Here is a 10,764-nt window from a genome sequence, read left to right as displayed (position 1 = left end):
GAGACCTGGTGCAGTGTGAGGGGAATGAGACCTGGTGCAGCGTGAGGGGAATGAGACCAGGAGCAGTGCGAAGGGAATGAGACATGGTGCAGTGTGAGGGGAATGAGACCTGATGCAGCGTGAGGGGTATGAGACCAGGAGCAATGAGAAGGGAATGAGACATGGTGCAGTGTGAGGGGAATGAGACCTGATGCAGCGTGAGGGGAATGAGACCAGGAGCAGCATGAAGGGAATGAGACGTGGTGCAGTGTGAGGGGAATGAGACCTGGTGCAGCACAAGGGGAATGAGACCAGGAGCAATGCGAAGGGAATGAAACATGGTGCAGTGTGAGAGGAACGAGACCTGGAGCATTGCAATGGGAACGAGACCTGGAGCAGTGCGAGGGATATGAACCTGGAGCATCGCAATGGGAACGAGCCCAAGAGCAGCGTGAGTGGAAGCACAACATATCTTGTCGCAGCTGAGTGCCAGTGAGGAGCGGACTGGAGGCTGAAGCGGAGTGGGACAGTTGTTGGACTGGCACCTGGTGCATTTGGTCAGACCACGTGCTGAACTGCTGCTATTTGAAACTGTTTACTGCACTATAATGTCAATCCTTTAACTATGTTATAACTATCTTATTTCTAACTTATTATTTTGGACACCGTAATTAATGCTACTACTTTTTGTTTTATTCCTCTTTGTATCCAAGATATGTAACTAAGTACTTGTACCTAAGGTGGCGCCATTAGAGGCAGCCATTGTAAAAACTTTTCGCTGTATTCCTGTACTTCTGTGCTGGAGTACACGTGACAATAAAGGATCTTCTATTCTTTTCAAAGGAAAAAAGGCCTTTACTTCTCTACCATTCAAGTGCAATCGATCTGCATCTGATTGCAGTCAAAAATGCTGCACAGTCCAATTGCATTCTCAATTGCTGCTTCACTGGCAAACGGAGAGCTGCATAGAATCCCAACAGTATAGAAAGAGGTCATTGGCTCATTGAGTCTGCACTGACCCTTCAAAGAGCATCCCACCCAAACATAGCCCTCTGCCCTATGCCTGTAATCCTGCATTTTCCATGGCTAATCCACTGAGCCTGCACATCCCTGGACACTATGGGCAATTTAGCATGGCCAATTTACGTAACCTGCGCATCTTTGGACTGCGGGAGAAAACCAGAGCACCTGGAGGAAACCATGCAGACTCCACATAGACAGTCACCCAAGGCTGGAATCAAACATGGGTCCGTGGTGCTGTGAGGCAGCAGTGTTAACCACTGCATGTTTGTATCTATGTAGACACTGTGCATGTAGACCATCATGTTGCACTTCAACTGTTAAAAATGCTTTTTCATGTGTTAGAGGCAGGTTCAACTGAGGCATTCAACAAGATTTTGGATTGTTGTTTGGATAGCTGGTGTGTAGCGATATAGGGGAAAGCAGGAATTTGACACTAGATAATAGAGCTGGTGTAGGCACAATAGGCCGAATGGCCTCCTTCTGTAGAATAATAATTGTGCGATTCTATGTCAGAAAGCAGTAAGAGAAGAACTGTTAATGCCTACTTGACCTTAACATTATTATGAAAGTTGGGCATGAGCATACCCTTCAGGTCTCACCCATATAAGTTGTCAAATCCAAATTTGCATTGATATGCAGTCATCAAACCAAGCCATGCAACAAGAAGGACACTTAACATGGGCAAACAATGAAATAATAGAGAAAGTAGATGGCGCTAAAATCTATATTAAACTGGATATTAATGGTATCAAATGGAGCTTGCTGAACTTTCAAGGTATTTTACTGTATTCTCAGATTTTTTGATACAACAGGCTCAATATTGAACTCAACTCTACAGCCCATGGGCATGATTGAATCTGCGCTGCAAGGACTTGCAGGCCTACTGAATATTAGTGATGAAATCATCATCTTTGCTCGCTCTGAAAATGATGTTGAGACATGCTCACAATGCCTTAGAGAAGGAACTCTCACCTTGGACAAAGATGTGTTTGTTCATTTAAAGCAGAATGGAACTCCACAGAGGTGAAGGAATACCGCCTGATTCACGGAAGACTGTAGCCATTGCAAATGCTGTGGATCCTACAAACATGCAGGAAGTCTGCCGCCTGCTAGGATTCATCACCTACTGCAGTTGCTTCATTCCTGACTTCGTTACGTTGTCTGCCCTCTTCCACGATCTGCTGAAAGAAATCGCCAAGTAAGAGTGGAGTAAGTCACACCAAACAGATCAAACAGCGGTTTTCAGCAAGTTGCACAGATGCCTATTTCTGTGCTGAGAAAACCACCCAGCTGGCCATGGATGCAAGCCCAGTTGCTAAGATACAGTCATTGCATGGATAAATAAGGCAGGTAACCCATCAATCATTGTGATAGCAAACAGATCACTAACACCTATAGAGCAATGTTATTCACCAACAAGAGAGAGAAGCTCTCTCAATTGCCTAGGGTATCTCATACTTTCAGCAATCTGCTTTGCAAATCAGCCAATCTCATAGAGTGTTGGATACTCAAAATGCAAGACCATGAGATCCATTTGAGTATCATTCAGGCAAGTCTACCTTTTATAACATATGTCTGCTAACAGATTAGACTGAAGAAAAGGTTGCTGAATGAAATCTTGATTACTTAAACCTGAATGAGATGCCAAAGTCACTAAAACTACCTGACATCAAAATGGCAACAAAACAAAAGAGACATAGCAACTATTCATGAAAGCTATGGAACCACAAAACTGAAAAGGTGATCAAGAGAGGGTTAAAGGGAGGCGATGGCCTCATCTTGTCTCTATTGCTATTATCTATGACCTAGTTTATTATCACTAGACTATTCATCCAGGGACCCAGTTAATGATCTGGAAACCTGGGTTCAAATCCTGCCGTGGCAAGTGGTGGAATTTGAATTCAATAAAAATCTGGAATTAAGAGTTTATTGATGACCATGAAAACATTGCCAATTGTTGGATAAAGCCATCTGGTTCACTAATATCCTTTAGGGAAGGAATCTGCAGCCCTTCCCTGGTGTGGCCTACATGTGACTCCAGACCCCAGCAATGGTTGACTCTTAACTGTCCCCTGAGCAATTAGGGAAGGGCAATAAAGGCTGGACGAGCCAGCGGCGACCACGTCCCTTGAATGAATAAAACAAAATCTTTCACACACTACAAAGTTGTCACAATGTTTGAAATGCTCGCTGTAATAAACATCTGATTTCACGTTACGCAACAGCTGTATTGTTGTTCCACAATCATTGAGAAAATGGATTGCCAATGCAGCAATTGTCAAAACCAAACAATTCCTTAGGGAAAATTAATGATTCCCAGGTAATGACTACAATTTACAGATGAAAAGTATTCAGTGATACCATGTCAGGCTACCAACATGATTACATCTTTGTGGGTAGTTCACAATGTTTGAATGACCTCCAGGACTATGGTGTATGGACCAGACCAAACTCCCTCAAAATATATTAAGAAGATAGCCTAGACCTTAGCATTTTAAAGTGCCAGGCGTTGCATTTTGGATGCAATTTGATTGGTGAAACCACCACATTTGAAGCAAAACACACTTTATTTATACACTTAGTTAAAATACAACAAAAGAACAAAGAACTTGGAATATTTTAACTCTGTTGGAAAACTTAACAGAATAATAGATTATCAACCACTACTAATTAACTGTTCTAATGTAATAAAATCCCATAAAAACACCCTTGACAAAGGCAAATTCAGTAAAATGGATTGCCTCACATGCAACTGCAGCAACAGGAGGATAACATCATGAGAAAACTCTGAGATAGAGTAGCAGGGAGAGATGTACTGCTGCTTCCACTTAGCTTCTAGACCCCAGCAACTGCTACTGAAAACTAAAACTAAAAATCCTGGTTCTAAGGGAACTTGAACCCACCATCTCAGGCTGCTTAAATTGTTCCAACTTTAAAAAAGAACCAAGGCCCCACAAGCTGTTTATTGGCTCTGAGTAGACAGCTTGGTACTTCTGTCTTAAAACCTCTCTCAATAGAAATCCAGGACAAAATACACCTCTTAAAGCCATAGTATTGTGAGAACGGATTGAGGCGAGCTTTGATTTTGCAGATTTGTATATAGGTAAATGTCTACTTACTGCCGCTGATGACTACAACAGATTACTAGTTAAGCAGTTATCTCAAAGATTAATCAGATTTGCGCTTCACTTGATGCCCCTCAAACATTGAGAAGTGAAGTTCCAAAGAAGAGTCATCAGATCCAAAATATCAACACTGTTTCTATCGCCACTGATGCTACCATATTTACTGAGTTTCTCCAGCACTTTCTGTTTTTATTATCCATTCAATAGAAGTGAATTCCATAAATCACAGACCACCTCGGTTTTACTCATTGAAAGCCACACGCTATTAGCGAAGAGCTAATGGATAAGCTGAGAGATGTATGAGTGACTAGAGAAAAGTGCTACATGTGGATACGTGAGAGAAAGAGTTGTGATGCTTTCTTTGCAATTAGAGAATGATTTCTTGGTTGATTCTGGAATGCTTCCAGTTACACGCATCTTTGCACATCCTACGTTCAGACGTCTTCCTGAATTACCCTGTGAAGCTATATGAATGTACAGAGCTGTGATGGAGAACAGAAGGATAGAATAAGAGTAAATGCAAAACAACAAATGAAATTTGCAACTACCTTGAGAAAGGCAGTGGATACAGTGCCAGTGAAATGTAGTGGTCATTACTCAAATGTAGGGAACCCCTTATGATGTCATCCATTTGTTGCGACCAGCACAAAGGGATCAATGATCACCGCTAAGCCCCATTCGCAAATGATCACACAAAATGTATAATTCTTCACAGCACTGAAAACACCATTCATTAGCATTGAATCTGATTTCAACATTGACATCTCAGATGAAGAACATACAACCACATTTTATATCAGACAATATCCTACAAGTACAAAGGATTCAGAAAAAGTACAAAGATGATGCCAGGATTGGAGGATTTAAGTTTTGGGGAGCGGCTATATATGTTGGGGTTATTTTCCCTGGAGCGAAAAAGGCTGAGGGGTGACCTTATACAGGGGGTTCTCCTATGATATGTGTTCTGGAAACGCAAATTGGCTACAACGCGATTGATGAATAGGGGAACAGTATTTGTAAAACGTGACCTTGTGTTGGCTACAACACGGTTCCATTGAGTAAAGATTAAATGTCATAAACCTCAAATATAATATCACGCAGAGAACAACCATCTTATTAGGAAAATACGTGAAGCCTTACTTTGAAGAGTTTATGATGAACACATTAAATGCATCAGCATTGTATAGAAAGGTCAGATTCCTCTGCTTCACTTATCTGCAAATCTATCCAGAAGTCTGTGTCAATGGAATGTCAGATCAGATCAGCATTTAAATGGGGGAAGGAATTTTACCAGGAAATTGCCAATGTATCAATTTTGGGGGAGTTTCAAGGAGGGTTGCTGACTGTGAGCTCTATCTCACACAATTTTGCACTATTCACCTCTTTTGGATCATGCTCGCACTAGCATGCAATACTGACATTGCTGGGATTTCCAGTGGCAGAACTCTATTTAAAGTGCAATTGTCACTTCATTGCAAGTACAAGGTCAGATTCATAAATGTATTGTCTCTTTGCAGCATCACCTATCTGAAAAACTGTCATTATGACTGCAGCTATAAGAACGAAGCCACACAGATGAGGAAGAATTTTGAAAAATATAATTGTTATGTGTCCTTTGTGCCCCTAACCCTGCTTTTCCCATAAGCTGCATTACGCAATTTTTTATAACGCGATGTTACGCTGAGGGGCAGGGATAGGGTAAATAGACAAAGCCTTTTCCTGGAGTGGGGGAGTCAAAACTAGAGAGTTTAGGTTTAAGTTGAGAGGGGAAAAATTTAAAAGGCACCTAAGCGGCAACTTTTTCATGCTGAGGGTGGAGCTTGTATGGAATGAGCTGCCATAGGAAGTGGTGGAGGCTGGTACAATTACAACATTGAAAAGGCATCTGGATGGGAATATATAGGAAGGGTTTAGAGGGATATGGGCCAAATGCTGGCAAATGGGACTAGATTTATCTAGGATATCTGGTCAGCATGGACGAATTGGACCGAAGAGTCTGTTTACGTGCTGTACATCCCTATGGCTCTATGACACTAAGTAAGAGGAAGCATCCAACAAACTGATGTGATTATGTTATTTGTTCACTGACTGAAAACAAACCTTCCATCTCATTTTATGTGACTGAGTGCACCAATAAATCTGTCAAAAAATATTTTTATTGTTTAAATTTATTGTTTATACTTTTGGAAACAAACCAATGAAACACCTGTGCTTCTCAGTTATGAAGAAAGGGATAGATATAATGTATTGAAAATTGCATTTTGTTCACTTAAGGCTACCACACACATATACCAGAACAGGGAGTTTGGAAAAGAATTAAGGAATCAAGTTCTAGCAGCACATGCGTAGTTCTGCTTCTTACTGGATCTTTCTAAGAATTTCATTTAGTAAGTGCTTTATACAGGATTTGAGAACCTGTACCCACAGACTAATGCTTGTAGTGCTTCCAGATAGTTGTTCCCATCCCACTTATTATTGAAATTGTCAGCACCCACCCATCTCACCTTCTGAAACTAACTGCAGTCTGCATTGTGATTGGGATTGCTTGACTTCCACTGATATTAAACCTTCCCGCTTTGAGAAGTTGCACTTGTGGGTAACTTCTCTGTATACTGGAAGCAGCTGAATTCTTTTATCGTGACATCTCTCAGCCCTATTGTCCAATGTGACATCTGACTTTCAAGTTTTGACTGCACAGGACCATTTAACAAATTTGCTTGTCACTCACCAAAGAAGGATGTGTGGTTTGCCAAAGTTATAAGGCCTCGGCAAGACTATGCCTGGAGTATTGTGTGCACTATTGGTCTCCTTAGTTTTTGTTAATTCATCCACAGGATATGAGCATTACTGGCTGGGCCAGCATTTATTGCCTATTCCTAATTGCCCAGAGGGCAGCTAAGAGTCAACCACATTGTTCTGGGTCTGGAATCACACGTAGGCCAAACCAGGTGAGGACAGCAGTGAGCGAGAGGGGTTTTTCCAGACTATTGATTCATGGTCATCATTATACTCTTATTTCCAGATTATAATTGAATTCAAATTCCATCATCTGCCATGGTGGGATTCGAATCTGGGTCCCCAGAATATTACTTGGTTCTCAGGATTAACAGTCTAATGATAATACCACTAGGCCATCACCTACCCTAAATACCTACACCCCCTCATCACCTACCTTCCTATCTGAGGAAGGATGTTCTGGCTATGGAGGGAGTGCAGCAAAGGTTTACCAGACTGATACCTGGGCTGGTAGGACTAATGAATCGGTTAAGATCATATTCACTGGAATTTAGAAGAATGAGGGAGTTCTTATAGGAACCTAAAAAATTCTAGCAGGACTAAACACAGAAAGGATATTCCTGATGAGTGAGGAGTTCTGAACCAGGTGTCACAGTCTAAGGATGTGGGCAGGCGATTTAGGCTGGAGATGAGAAGAGATTTCTTCACCCAGAGATTGGTGAGCCTGTGGAATACTTTGCCCCAAAAAGCAATTGAGGCCAAAACTTTGAATATTTTCAAGAAGGCGATAGATATATTTCTTAGGGCTAAGGGATCAAAGGGTATGGGGGCAAAACAGGGAACAGGGTGCTGAGTAGGATGATCAGCTGTGGTTATATTCAATGATGGAGCGGGCTCAATGGGCCAAATGGCTGTTACTATTTTCTATTTTTCTAACTTATTTTCAGCTGCAAGAGGGGCTCCAGCAATCATGTTATCTAAAGGGCAAAGCACCTAATTTGCAGCTAAGGCAATTCTGATTAGTTCTCATTGTAAGTTGTTTGGGTGCATACTGGAGAGTTTTTGCAGGTGGTGTGGTGAATTCCTGGATTTGGCAAGGAGTATTACTGCATTTGCATTGGAAAGGCAGAGGATTTAGTGATCTGACCACGCTAAGACTGTAGCTGCAGTTCTGGTGCCTCTGGCTCAGCAGTATGACAGGAAGATGGAATAGAGGCTACAAAGAGGGGAGGTGCCCTGTCCTATGGTGGGGGATTTCAAGACTAGGGGGTATATTTTTAAGGTGAGAGGAGAAAGATTTAAAAATGACATGAGGATGGTACATGTGTGGAATGAATTTCCTGAGCAAGTGGTGGATGTGGGTACAATTATAACATTTAAAAGACATTTGTATAAGTGCATGAATAAGAAATGTTTGGAGGGATATGGGCCAAGCACAGGCAAGTAGAACTAGTTTAATTTGGAATTACGGTCAGCATGGATTGGTCGGAGTGAAGGATCTGTTTCTGTGTCTCTATGACTCCAACTGTATGGCTTAAGAGATACAGCATCCTTGCCCCTCACTGGTTCTAACCTGCTCCTTTCCATTGTGCATCTCCCTGAACTGCAAGAGAGAATGTCAGTTAATGTGTTACACCCTGTTACGGTGATGTGCCTGCCCAAGCTGGTGTAACCACTAGGAACTGTGTGTGAGGTTGGCAGTGTCAGAATGTGTGCAAGGGTGAGGTGGAGTAACGTTTTTTATGCTAAGTTCTGAGGTCAGTGACTGGTGCTGGGTGAACGATGGGAAGGTGAATGTCAAGCAGCAAGAAAGGTCAGTGGTATGGTGGGAAGGAGACATCATGTGAAAATACATTCACTGACCTAGACCATGCGTCATCAGACCTCTTGTGGCACTCTACTGGCAGGGCTGTTGAAACTTCTTAGCTGCCTTCATGTGGTTGGACCAGCAATGTCGTTCCTCTTCTTGCCCTCTTTAATTGGACAGCAAGCCAGGAGGCAGCCAAAGCCTTTGGTAAAATTGCTGAGTTGGTCCCATTTCCAGTAAGTGTAGGCTTGGGATCACTATTCCACTCTGACCTCAGGGTCCCAAAGCCAGCGGGAAAATCCAGGCCCCGAACGTCCTGGGCCAGGTTTGCAAATATTGCTTTAAGCTGTTGTCATTATACTATTTCCGACAACAATTGCATACTTCACAGCTGAATCAATGAGATTTGTGTTTGTACTCTAAACATTAAAGGATTATCGTTGCAGGTTTGTCGTTGGCAACTGCTCACTCCTAATCACTAACCAAAACTTTCCTGCAAAAGTCACATGACCCAAAACTGCACATGACCCGAGTTGTTGCTTTGTGAAATAAAAGGCAACATCCTCTTAGAATTTCCTTAACAGAAGCAACAAATCTGCCCATCGACTGATCAGTAAAGCAATCCTGCTCAAACCACGAGTACCATTTGGAATTCAAATGTAAATAGGAGCTACCACTGGATAAAGGTGGGTTTATTGTAACAAAGGCTTGTAGTTATATATTCCACGATATCTTTCAGTATTCCAACAGTTTGTCATTAGCAATTATTAGCGCAATCCTTCTTTAAATGTGTGGTCAGGTTTCAGTAATGTAGTAGGGTGTGACTGCTATTTTAATCAGTGCTGTGACAGCAGTTGTAGCTTTCCTATCAGGAGAAGCCAATGGAGGGATTCAAGGCCAGAATGAGGCCGAAATGAATAGATTGCATTACTTTTGTACTTGCCTTGTGATATTAGGCGGAGGGAAGCTTCAATGTCCACAAGCAAAGCCCATCCATCTCCTAAAATTTGCATGTCCAATTATATCAGCTTAAATGATCCTCCTTGGTTATGTTGAAAATAGAGTCATTAGAGTTATACAGCATGGAAATAGACCCTTCAGTCCAACTCATCCATGCCGACCAGATATCCTAAATTAATCCAGTGTCATTTGCCAGAATTTGGCCCATATCCCTCTAAACCCTTCCAATTCATATACCCATGCAGATGCCTTTTAAATGTAATTGTACCAGTGTTCACCACTTCCTCTGGCAGCTCATTCCATACATGCAGCACCCACTGCGTGAAAAAGTTGCCCCTTATGTCCTTCTTAAATCTTTCCCCCCTCACCTTAAACCTATGCCCTCCAGTTTTGGACTCCCCTACACCAGGCAAAAGACCTTGGCTGTTCATCCTATCCATGTCCCTCATGATTTTATAAACCTCTATAAGGTCTCCTGTCAGCCTCCAACACTCCAGAGAAAATGGCCCCAGCCTATTCAGCTTCTGCCTGTAACTGAAACCGTCCAGTCCCGGCAACATCCTCGTAAATCTTTTCTGAATGGAAAGGAGAAAGGGAGTTGCGTAAATAGAGCATTTTTCATGACCTCAGCTAGTGAAGTATTTCTGAAGTGAAGTCACTGCTGTCAAACACTAAATATTAAGAAGATTAATGCTGTTGCCTTTGGTACTCACCAAAAATCCTATCCCCTGACAACTGTTCTATCTGAGATAGTAGTAACTGCAGATGCTGGAGAATCTGAGATAACAAGGTGTAGAGCTGGATGAACACAGCAGGCCAAGCAGCATCAGAGGAGCAGGAAAGCTGACATTTCAGGCCTTGACCCTTCTTCAGAAATGGGGGAGGGGAAGGGGATACTGAAATAAATAGGGAGAGAGGGGGAGGTGGGTAGAAGATGGATAGAGGAGAAGATAGGTGGAGAGGAAACAGACAGGTCAAAGAGGCGGGGTTGGAGCCAGTAAAGGTGAGTGTAGGTGGGGAGGTAGGGAGGAGATAGGTCAGTCCAGGGAGGACAGACAGGTCAAGGGAGCGGGATGAGGTTAGTAGGTAGGAGATGGGGGTGGGGCTTGAGGTGGGAGGTGGGGATAGGTGGGA

At 42.5% G+C, this 10,764-nt stretch overlaps 1 protein-coding gene across 2 annotated transcripts in view; it reads left to right on the top strand.

Moving 5' to 3' along the window:
- The first annotated feature begins 9,247 nt into the window (after positions 1-9,247).
- Positions 9,248-10,764, top strand: part of LOC125484095 (cystatin-like) — an 85,755-nt gene continuing 84,238 nt past the window's right edge. The window contains exon 1 of one of the 2 annotated variants that reach the window (XM_048601428.1): positions 9,248-9,356. The gene's annotated coding sequence lies outside the window, so the exon portion shown is untranslated. The remainder of the gene's footprint in view (positions 9,357-10,764) is intronic. The other variant, XM_048601429.1, reaches the window with a different exon arrangement.

This window comes from Rhincodon typus, chromosome 9 (genome assembly GCF_021869965.1).
Source record: "Rhincodon typus isolate 14 chromosome 9, sRhiTyp1.1, whole genome shotgun sequence".
Lineage (NCBI taxonomy): Eukaryota > Metazoa > Chordata > Chondrichthyes > Orectolobiformes > Rhincodontidae > Rhincodon > Rhincodon typus.
This window is presented reverse-complemented; position numbering and strand designations above follow the sequence as displayed.